Here is an 11988-nt window from a genome sequence, read left to right on the forward strand (position 1 = left end):
AAAAGACTCTTGAGTCCACACAGCCTCACCGTCCACACCGAACCACGTGTGTGTGGTCAGGCACATTCATCGTTCAAATCTCCACAAGTTTCTGCAGGACATTTATTATTGTTATGGAAACTGTATAAACGGGTCACACAGGCCTGACTGAGACACGTACCTGACATGAGCAGTCCAGACCACTGACTAGACTGACCAGGACCGTGACGTTCGTGTCAGCGTTTCCTGCTGAGGACGACCTCATCTCAAAGTTCTCGTCCCGGTCTGAACCAAAACCGCTCTTACCGTCTTCGAGGAACATGTTTGATGTGGGACGGTTATTTTTAGTGTTGGGAATATCTGCGTTTAAAGCAGTACTAAGTAACGTGTTTACTTTAATAAACCCTCTCGTAGTCCCTGTGGGGGTAAAACAAGTGTTTATGGGATGATTGGAGGGTCTTTCATCGCCCCCTGGTGTCTCTGGCCAGAAAACCATGTTTGCAACTTGACTGCCACCGGTCCGGAGCCACCAATACACACTAATGGAATCACGAAGAAGAAGCTAACATGCTAACAGGCAAAGCTAACTGCGGGCTAACGTCACTTTAAACTTTAAATAAAAATATTTCCATTGTATAATTGGATGCACAGGAACCCTCTCTCCCTTCACCTTTCCTGTCAGCGTAGGATTTACTCTCCAAGACAATTAATAAGTTAAAAAATCGTAACTTGCTACGACACCTGCAGTTGCGCTTATGGCCTTTAGGGGGAAGAGTTACTTAGTACTGCTTTAAGTATAACGGCTCTGCATTTTTGGTAACAGAATAATCTAATTCATTACTCTCCCTGTAGATACAACACTGTTATCGTTACTGGGAAACAAAGTGGCAGGTTATTGGTCTGAATGACGGGGTCAGCTCACCACAGAGCAGGGGGCGGAGTCTCTTATCACATTGTCTTTGTTGATGCTCCTTAGGACTCTCTCTCTCTCTCTCTCTCTCTCTGTTTTGTGAGACTCTGCTACGTGTGGGCGGGGTCTAAATTCTTCCCCTCCCTCCCCCTCCCTCTCTGTACTCTGACTCTGCTGGTTTCATGTGTCGTGAAGACTCTGTGGCTCCAGCGCCGGCTCTTTGGCCTCGCTCTCACCTCACTGAGGCCTATGTCAGCGCCTCTGACACTCAGCGGCAGGACCAACTCTGCCCCCACGCTTTAAACACAGCGTATCACGGCCTCACGCTTTATACAGTCATATACAGGTGAGCACACGGCCCCCACGCTTTAAACACAACACTTTATACAGTCATATACACACAGCTTACCATGGTCTCACGCTTTATACAGTCATATACAGGTGAGTACACGGCCCCCACGCTTTAAACACAGCACTTTATACAGTCATATACACACAGCTTACCATGGTCTCACGCTTTATACAGTCATATACAGGTGAGTACACGGCCCCCACGCTTTAAACACAGCACTTTATACAGTCATATACAGGTGAGCACACGGCCCCCACACTGTAAATTCCGATTGAGGTGGTGACATGAAATAAAGTGTTATAATTACTAAGAGACCTGAAATTTTCAGCATTAACCCTCTATTCCATGTAAGAGGTACATTTTCAAGAGAAAATTATGATTAATTGCTTTTCCATTTTACAGCAACATGTTTCTGCTCCAAAAACAGGGTTTTACAAGTACTGACTAACTTTACATGATGCCAGTAATGATTATTTGTCGTCCTGTTGTGCTCACGCTCATTCTAAAGTATCCATTATCAGATTCTGTCCCACTTACTAGGATTTGCCCGTTTTGAATAATATAGGCTGAACATTGGCTTGACTTGCTTTTCTCTTTATCCAGTACATGGTTTCAGTAACTCTCACTAACCTCCCCAGTGTCCTCTACTGCCCCCCTGTAACGGGAACTTGACTGTCTAGTAATCGCAATGGGCAAAACTAAGCTGCAACCTATGCTGCCCGTGATTGGCTCAGGTCATATGTCACATGAACAGAATGAGCCAATCAGATTTCTCTGAACTGTTTTGAATTCAAAAGAGAAGTGTTCGACAGCCCTCAGTGCATCATCAGCAGAAACAGCAGAAAACAGGACCTTTCCTGTTTTATTTCTCATTAATCGACATAAGGTGAGTGTGTCTTTGGATATATTTGTGTTTGCTCTGAGAGTTTGATGTATTGTTGCTATTTTCAGTATTTTTTTTATATTTGAAAAATGCAATAACGCTCTTGCTCTACCTTATAACACATGTATTATTTAATTTGGTGACTGCACAGTGGCCTGTCTAATATTAGTGATACAAATTTAAGTAGTGAAGCTCCAGACCTGTCATTTAAAGACAGAAAATAGATACTTAAGGGTAATTTACTGAGTGTTCTCGTGCAAAAGTGCAGCAGCAGCAGCAGCAGCACAGTCATTTGTGCATTTTTTACTCATGGACTATCTACATATTAGCTTTGGCCATATTAATGTAATATTCATTATTTCAAATGTTAAATCAGGTGCAGCCTGTCCACAACATCTAATACTGCTGGTTATGATTAAAGTTTTTCTTTTATTCCCAGACAGTGACAGCTGTGAAGATTTAGAGACTGACTCTGCATCAAGGCAGAAGGTAAGACTGCACTGATCAGTGTTTTAAACAGCATGTACTTTAGTAAAATAATCTTTGAAATGGGTTGTGTGTGTCCAGTGTCAGACTGAGGAGTCCAGCTGTGGAAAGACCTGATGAGACGGAGCTGAACACACTGAGGTGAGACACTCAAATGACTTTAGTATTAGTACAAATATAATATAAATATATAAATATCAATCCTGATTTTTTATATGATAGTTTATCCTTATTGTCATAAAACTCTGAGGAAGTCCATAGTCTTTTTTACCTGTTTTTACTGAGCTTACTGATTGTAATTCTTTGTTTTACAGAAATCTGAACTGCTGTGAAAACTCTGAGACCATCTTAGCATCCAGGCAGTTGGTAAGACGGCACTCATCGTTATATTCTGATAAAGTGGCCATAAGTTGGATGTGAAATAGCATTTGTGAATGGTTTGTGTGTGTCCAGTGTCAGACTGAAGAGCAGCTGTTGAAGGATCTGCTGAGGCTGGAGCTGAACACACTGAGGTGAGACAGAGTCAGAGCTGAGATGTTTGGATGAGACAAAGCAACATTTTACCTGTAGGTTTTGGTCTTACCATAGGGACTTGTATCTAAAGTATTTTTGTTCTTTTTATGTCTTACAGAAATCTGACCAGGCTGATGAAGACTTGACAGTGATTTACAAAGATGCCCTTCCTCCTGCTGTGAGTCTGCAGAACCTGCTGCATGTACAGAGTCTGTGGAACCTTCTGAGACACTTCAGCTCCTCGTCTTCATCGGCTCAGTACAGACTAATCCACCTGTTTGGACTGATATGAACTATAACTGCAGAAATAGAGATTTTCTATCATTAATTTCACCTAAAAAATGTAAGTGTTTTACACTGTGTTAATGTTAAATAAATTGACTTTATAACTACACTTTGTTTTGCTTTATTACAACATTTATATCATGTACTAAATTTGTAAAGCTTAATTAATGGGAATAACCAATAAACCATAAAGGGAGCAGGAATGTTCCATTAACCAGTACTAAGCATAATAGTACAGGTTAAGGTCATATTTAAGTAACAAAAGTGATCAGTACTCGGAATTCCCAGTTGCCAGTACTAACATGTCTAGTAATCAGAACTTGTATCATTAATGAACACTGTGAAAGCCGTCTTAATCATACTAGCGCTACTAGTAATCATGGCTTAACATTGGGAGTAATAGTTATGCATCGGGTTTACAACTTATTCCAATTAAGTGCAATGAGTTGGAATTTACAGTGCACACTTTATACAGTCATATACAGGTGAGCACAGGGTGGACTCTCTCACATTTCTGCCTAAATACGTGTCTAAAATCACAGGAATGATTAAACAGTGTCTGCTTAAACTAATACCACCAAACATTTGCATGAGATCATAACATGTAAACATTCACAGGACAGGGAGGAATAAGTAAGTGCACCCCTGAATCTCACTGAACTGCAGCAGTTTTGTAAATGGTCCGAGATTCATCCTGATCGTTGCAACTACAGAAAAAGGTTCACTTACTTATTCCTCCCTGTCCTGTGAATGTTTACATGTTATAACCAATACACATGTGATCACATGTAAATGTGTGGGTGGTTTTAGTTTAAGCAGACGCTGTTTGTTCCTCTCCTGGAGCCGTAACGTGGTGCAGGGGTTTGGTCCTGTAGGGTGTCCCAGGGCAAACAGGTCCTATAGGTGACGGGTCAGACAAAGAAGCTCCTTATGAGAGACCAACAGGCCCGGTGAGAACCATGAGGCCGTCCTTCTGTGGACTCACCACCTGCAGGGGGCGCCACATCCAAGAAGATGATGGATGTTTAATCATTCCTGTAATCGTGATGAAGATGAAGTGTCCTCACTTCTTCTTCCCACTGTAGAACTAAAATGGCGGAAACTAACCTGCAGTTTCACTCCCTGATTTTCAAGTGACGACGGATGTGGATGGGAGGAGCGTCCACGAGGCATGTGACCATGACGTCTGTGCGTGTGCTGGCACTTCCTCTGCACGGGAAGAAAAAGAAGGTTGGATGATCCTCACAAGCTCCATCCATCCTTCCATCCATCCATCGTCTTCCACTCTTCCGTTTCCGGGTCGTGGGGGCAGCCCCTATGGCGCCCCCTGCAGGTGGTGGGTCCACAGAAGGACGGCCTTGTGGTTCTACCCGGGCCTGTTGGTCTCTCATAAGGAGCTTCTGACCCGTCACTTATAGGACCTGTGGGAGACCCTACAGGGGCACGAAGCCCCGACACCAGAGCCCCAGGATCATCAGGCTCAGACCCTCCAGCACCTCCACAATGCAGTGTTACCAGTAAATAAAAACACCCGACTAGTTCTTCCCTGTTTGCATGTCCTCTACTGCCCCCTGCTGTCTGTGGCTCAGCTCCTGCACTGGAGCCTCTGGTTACAAATGGACTGTTTGCTTTCGATGCTAATGTTGCTAACATCCACCGCTTACTACACTCTCTAAATGATGTATTATAAATCTAAGCACACGGGGTTTTTAAGAGCCTTCACTTGGGACCATGTTTGACCAACTTCATTTCTTTGTATTTGTTTCACTGTCGTCTTTCCCAGATCTGAGTTCTGCTCCGGAGCCTCAGGAGCCCCAGAGGCGCAGCAGGAGGAACGTCTCTGCTCATGGAGGGACTGGTCACCATGAGGAGTGAAATGCACTTGATGATATTGTGTAAGTTTGTAAAAAGACCGTCCCCTCTCTCCCCGTCTCTGCCTTGTGTTGAGCAGGTTTAAAAAGCTTGGTCTAAATTTGCCCCGTCCCCCCCCCCTCGCCCCCTCCCCCCCGCCTCGTATTCGCCCTAACCCCATTCCTGTGACACATACCCCGCTCTGCTGCTGTGTTTGGGAGCCTCTGCCCCCTGTCCCGCCGCAGCTCCACCGAGTCCTGAACACGTTAGCCTGGACTAGTGTCTCTGTTCCTGCGCTGTCCCGGGGCGGCCCAGGCAGGTAAGGCTGATCCCGCACACACACAGGCCGAGGGGGGGGGACGACTCTTTAACTCGCTCTGACGGGACCTGGAAGTGAACACTGTGGTTATTTATGGTTCTGATCGGCTCAGAACAAGTCAGGTCTCACACGACCAGACCAGGATCAGCCCAAACCCCTGGAAACCCACAGATCTGACTCTGATCTGACCCCCCCGAGCCGATCGGCCTGGGCCCCTCGCAGGCACATTAGAGCTGCTGTACCTGTGTAGCTGTGTAGAACTCTGGAGAGTGTGTGTCGGCAGCTCCATACTCTGTGCTTGTTGAATCTATAGTTTATTCCACAAAGAGTCTCTCGTCACATAACGTTAGCCGTTAGCCGTTAGCCGCCGATCGGCCTCTTTATTGGTGCTTTAGGTGGATTTGAGCTTAATGACTGGGGGAAACCCTGCCCTAACTCTGGGTGTTCAGGTTGATTGATTTTTTAATATTGTTTTATCTGTCTGTGAAGCACTTTGGTCTTCCTTGTGTTGTTGTAAGGTGCTATATAAATAAACTTTGATTGATTGATTGATTGACAAGAATTTATGACATCCTTCCAGAACTTCTGTATATCAGAACAATCCCATTAACAATTAGGGTTCCTTTATAACTTTGGCATTTTGTACATATATCAGGAATATTACTAGACGTATGATGGAGTTTTTCAGGTGTTATATAAACCCTTGTCAACCATTTATACTGTAATAATTAAATGTTTATGGTTTGTTTTTGTGCCTTTAAACATGCTTCAGTCCATTCGAATTCCTCTATTTCTTCTGGAATGTATTTTCTCCGTGCGTTTAATTTGTCTGCAGAAGATTCTTTAGAGTTAGACATTATTCAATTATAATATTTTGACAATCGGCCCTTTTCACCTTTTTTCCAGTTACTTCCTCAATCAATGACAGTTTGGGAATGTGCATAATATCTGTAGACCTGGAAGACATCAAACTTTTAAGTTATCACACAATTCTTGAAATGTAAGAAGGACTCCATCCTTATACAAGTCTTTAATCACCTGAATGCCTTTAGTTTTCCATCGTCCTTTTTGCCAGGTGTAACCGATCATTATTCCACAATGGAGTGAACTGTGATAGTGTAATATGTTTGTGCGCTGTATGCCACACAATAATAGTGTTCCTCAGAAAAGGATTCTTTGTTTGCTTGTTTAATGTACGTAAATCTGCAGAGTAGAGATAGCTATATGTTCGTAAGTCAAAAAGATGTTGGTAGTGGCAAGGGAAGAGTCTGGAGGTAATACAAACATTTAGGCAAGATCGACATTTTTATAATATTTATTCATCCTATAGTTGATATAGGTAAGTTTGAGCAGCGATTTAGCATTTCTGTGACCTCCTTTACTAGCGGGCTGTAATTGTCATTAACCATTTCGTTTAGATGTGGAGTAATTTTAATGCCTAAATATTTGAAACCATCTGTGGCTGTAGTAAACTCACTGTGTACTGTGGGATTTTCCCTTTCGTTCAAAAACATAAGAACTGATTTTGTATTATTCATTTTACATCCAGAGAATTCTCCAAATTCTTCAGTCAGATTCACCAAGTGAGGGATGGTGCTCTGTAGATGTAATATCATCAGCAAATAATGAGAGAAGGTGGTTCATTCCCCCAATATCAATGCCCTCTCTCCCCACGTGACCCCTCACCGCCACGGCCAGGGGCTCCAAAGCTAACGTGAAAAGCAACGGGGACAAGGGACATCCTTGTCTAGTTGAACGATGTAAAGAAAAAGGTTTTGAGATGTTATTATTGGTCAAGATTTGTGCTGAAGGTTTTGTATAAAACAACTTGATCCACTGAATGAACGTTTCTCCTGATCGTACCTTTGAAGCAGCGTCAGTAGATACAGTAGCTCCACTCGATTCTATCGAAAGCTTGACTCGCATTTACTGCAGCATCGCAGTGTCTTTTGTGTTTCTCGTGTAATATATTTAGAACACGCCTGATGTTATGATATCCTTGTCTCTTTTGAATGAAACCTTGTTGATCATCGACTATTCATTTTGGCAAATGTTTTTCTAATCTTTGAGATAAGATTTTCATATCACATCCTATAATTCCCCCATACGACGGGCATTCTGTTGCTGCTTGTTTGGTTTTAAGATTAGAGTAATAGTAGCTAATCTTAGCGTGTCTGGAAGTACAGCCAAAGACAAGACTCTCTGAACATGTTGAGTAGTGGCTGTGTTCATTTATCCTTAAATACTTTGTAAAATTCTGCCGGTCGTCCATCCGGTCCCGGTGCTTTGGCTTCTAATATATCTTGATCTGCAAGTGTCATTCTATCTCCTTCTGACAAAGTTTGAAATGGTAAATTTTGGAAAAATCTCTTTTGGACATCTTCATTTGGGTCACACTCAGATTGGTATAATAGTTTATAAAAGTCCCTAAAACTTTCATTTATTTCTGTTGGGTCAGTGGTCAGTTTTTTCGAAGAGGATTTGATCTGGAGGATTGCTCCATCAGCCTGCTGTTTTTAATTCTCCAGGCTAGTAACTTTTTCTCCTTGGTCATAAACTGTTTGTTTTGTGCACATTTAGCTTTTTGCTACTTCATCAGTTGTTGATTTGTCATATGTAGCTCTCATTACAAGGAGTCTCTGCTGTTTTTCAGAATCATTACCTTCGTAAAGCTCATTTTCAAGCATCTTGATTTGACGATCCAACAAGATAGTTTCTTGATTATATTTTTTACTTTGTTTACTTGTATGGCCAATTATCTCTCCTCTTATATAAGCTTTGAATGCTTCCCATTATACTGGCCGAGGTTTCTTCCCTATTGCAAATAATTGTCTACACATTTTTCGACAAAATTTACAAAAGTTGAGTCTTTTTGCAAATGAGATTGCAGTCGCCATCTTTCTTCCCTACACAGTTGTATGTTCAGAGAGACCGGAGCGTGGTCACTTACACAGTGCTCTCACACCAACAGTCTAACATGTGGGTCCAGCTCCACAGATAATAAAACATAGTTAATACGACATTGAGTTTTATGAAAAAGAGAGAAACATGAATACTGTCTTTTGTTTGGATTATAACTCCTCCAAATGTCCTTTAATCTTAGATCTTGGATATAACCATTCATTAATTTTCTAGTTGAAATGGTATTGATTGTGTTCCATGCGAGCCGTATTATTCACACTGCTTTATCTCAGTGACTTTGCCTTCAAGTGTAAGCGTATCAGTCATACCCGTGAGCTTTTGGTCGACACCCTCAAGTCTCGTTCCAAAGTCCGATCGCAGTGATCTGAGTTCGCACATGACTTCTTCGAAGCCACATTAGCATTAGCAGCTTCAGCACTCTCGGTGCTCAGGGGGCTCGGAGTTTGCCGAGTTGTTTTGGAGATATTCCTGCTTCCACCAGTGAAGAACTCACACTTTGTTGCAGCTGGAGGTTTTGAGGTTCTAGAAAAGTGTTGGCAGTTTGTGAGGGTTTGTGTGAAAGAAAGAGATGTCGTCTCGGAGCCTCTTTACCAGGCTACCACCTCAGTCACGTGACCCTGGAACTCCACATCTGGACATTTCTTCTTTTTATTTTTATTTTATTTTTTTAAAATTAATTAATTTATTGCAAAAAGTGCATATTTTACAAATGTGCAGAGAGGACACAATACATTTAAAGAAAAGAAAAGAAAAAGAGAAAAAGAGAGACAAAACAACACACATGAGGTATGACATAAGCCAGTAGATTATTTTAAGATACAATTCGTACCATTAGTGCCGCTGTCACTACAAACACCACAACTACCACCACCACCACCACCACCATCACTATCACTATCACTACCACCATCCAAAGCAGCATCACTACCACCACTACTAAAATCAAAGATTTGAGTTTAGAGTAGAGTAAATTCATAGAACAGAACAGATAACAGATAAAGAGAAGAGAAGAAAAAAGAGAGAGAAGAAAAAACAAAAAACAAAAAAAACAACAACAAAAAAAAATATAATAATAATAATAATAATAATAATAATAATAATAATAATAATACAAATAAATAAATACAATTTAAAAAAAAAGGAAAAAAATAATAATTAAAAAAAAAAAAATAGAAAAGGAAAAGGAAAAAAATTCTTCTTAACGGCGTCTCTCGCTGAGCGTTTTTTCTCCTGCTCCACTTTGTAAAATGTCGTCAACGCAACCGCAAAGTATCCAAGTACTGTAATACTTGGATACTTTGACATTGTTTTCATGTGTGATGATAACATGGAGCGGAACTTGTGACGCCTGTGAGGAACGTATTCACTGTATAAGGAAGTGTCTGTGGTGAAGGAGTGGGCGGGTCCAGGAGAAAAGTGCCACCTGTAACATCTGTAACATCTGTAACATCTGTAACATCAGCTGGAAATGAGCTTTTGTGGCCGGTACAAAGCATAAAAATAAAACCACCAGCTGTTTATGAGTGTAATAAATCCTCAGAATGTCTGGATGAGCAGAAGCAGCTCTTTCAGGAGACGCAGAAGAAACAAAACAAGTCAAAAATCACGCCTTAAATTGGATTTGAATCGACGTTAAAGCTGCATTTTCAGACTCTTTGTTTCCATCAGAGGCTTTAAATCCAAACATTTCTCCCCTTTTCTGGCTCCACCAGGTCCAAACACTGAGACTAAACTGTCAATGTTTTATGTTTTAATAACGATTCCACCACAACAACCACAGCCTTCACTTCTTCAGCTTGATTTAGAGACAGTTTTAGTTCTTTTTCCTGCTAATTCTCTCAGACTCTCTCCTGTCTCTCATCTCATGTATTTATTTAATATGGACATAGCAGTTACATTGGACGAACCAGATGCCTTGTTTAAAGTGTTACAGCACATGTACCTGTCCATAGGGGCTTTTAGTTTGATCTCTCAGACTCTCTTGTCTCTCTGCAGATTGAGATTGAGAGAGTTCTTGCACAGAGGAGCTCCTCCTGAAATAGCCGGTGTATTTCCGTGCTCTGCTCTGGTGACCGTGCTGGAGTAAGACGCTGCTGGCAAAGCTTTTATTTTGAAATTCAGGGCATGTGCGCAGCTGCCAGACACTTGTTTTTCTCTGTAATGTTTCCCGAGCTCAGATCTGAGATCAGTCTCGTGACATTCAGGGAGAGTCCTGTCAAAGCTGAAGATATAACTGTAATAACCAGAACGCTCCTCATCCCCCAGGCAGCAGGGGGCGCTGTGGGCTGGGTGCGGATGCTGCTGGGTTAGATATATGTTCTGTATTAGTCCTTCTTCTCTGTCCTCTCTCTCTGGTGTTTTGTTTTGACGACATTAACTCCACGTCTCTGCAGATCTCGCTCACCCGGGTCCACAGGATTTGGATTTTTTATTTTTATTTTCCTCCGTTCATACATTTAAATGTAACTCGAGTCACTGGATTTGTAGCTCATGTGTGTTTTATGGAGCTGTTCTTCCTGGCAGTGTTTTGGGGCAAAGTTTGTGGGTTTAGGCAGGGAAGGGAGAGAGTTCAGCCTCCTCACAGTCTCCCACTGGAGAGAGTGTGAGGATGGGTCAGTGAGGCGAGTAAACGTCCTGCTCTGAGGAAGGGGGTGGAGCTCTGAGGAAGGGGACGGAGCTCTGAGGAAGGGGGCAGGGCTCTTAGGAAGGGGGCGGAGCTCTGATGGTGGACTCCCCGTGTGTTTCAGGATCGATTTTAAAGTTCTTTTAATGGTTTTGAAATGTCTTAATGGTCTTTGTCCTTCTTGATCAGGATTATCCGGCCTCCGGCGCCTGCTCTGCTGCGACGACACAGCCGGTCACATCGTGTTCTGTCTTGTTTTCTATGTTCCTTTCGCTCACATTTGGGCCGCATTCATAATCTTCTGCTTTTTAGACTTCTGTTGGGCGTTACATGGTGGCGATGCTCCACTTACCTACAGCCGGGAGGAGCTTCTCCCAGTTCCGCTCCTCCTGCCTCTGTCTCCAGAAGCCAACAGTGTTCCTACCACCAGAGCTTCAGCCGAGGAAACGGGGCAGACGAGGAGGGGTTCGCTCCAGGCTGAGGAAGCGTCCCTTCAGGCCCCCACTTCCATCTATCCTGCTGGCCAATGTTCGCTCACTCCCAAACAAAATGGACATACTCCACGCCCAATGCAGAGTGGAGCAGACCTTCAGAGACGCATGTGTCGTCGCCCTGACAGAAACCTGGCTCGATGGGACGTCCCCGACTCTGAGGTCAGTCTGGACCACTTCTCCATCCTCCGGGCTGACAGGGGAAAGAACGAGGTGGTGGAGTCTGCATCTTCCTGAATAAACGGTGGTGAACTAACATCAAAATCCCCCGCACCGTCTGTACACCTGATGCTGACCCTCTCCCTACGACCACATCACCTCCCGTGGTCATCAGCTGTTGTTATGTTCCCCAAGTGCTAACACAAGGAAGGCAG

The sequence above is a fragment of the Gobius niger genome, assembly GCF_951799975.1.
Source record: "Gobius niger genome assembly, chromosome: 5".
In the NCBI taxonomy this organism is placed as follows: domain Eukaryota; kingdom Metazoa; phylum Chordata; class Actinopteri; order Gobiiformes; family Gobiidae; genus Gobius; species Gobius niger.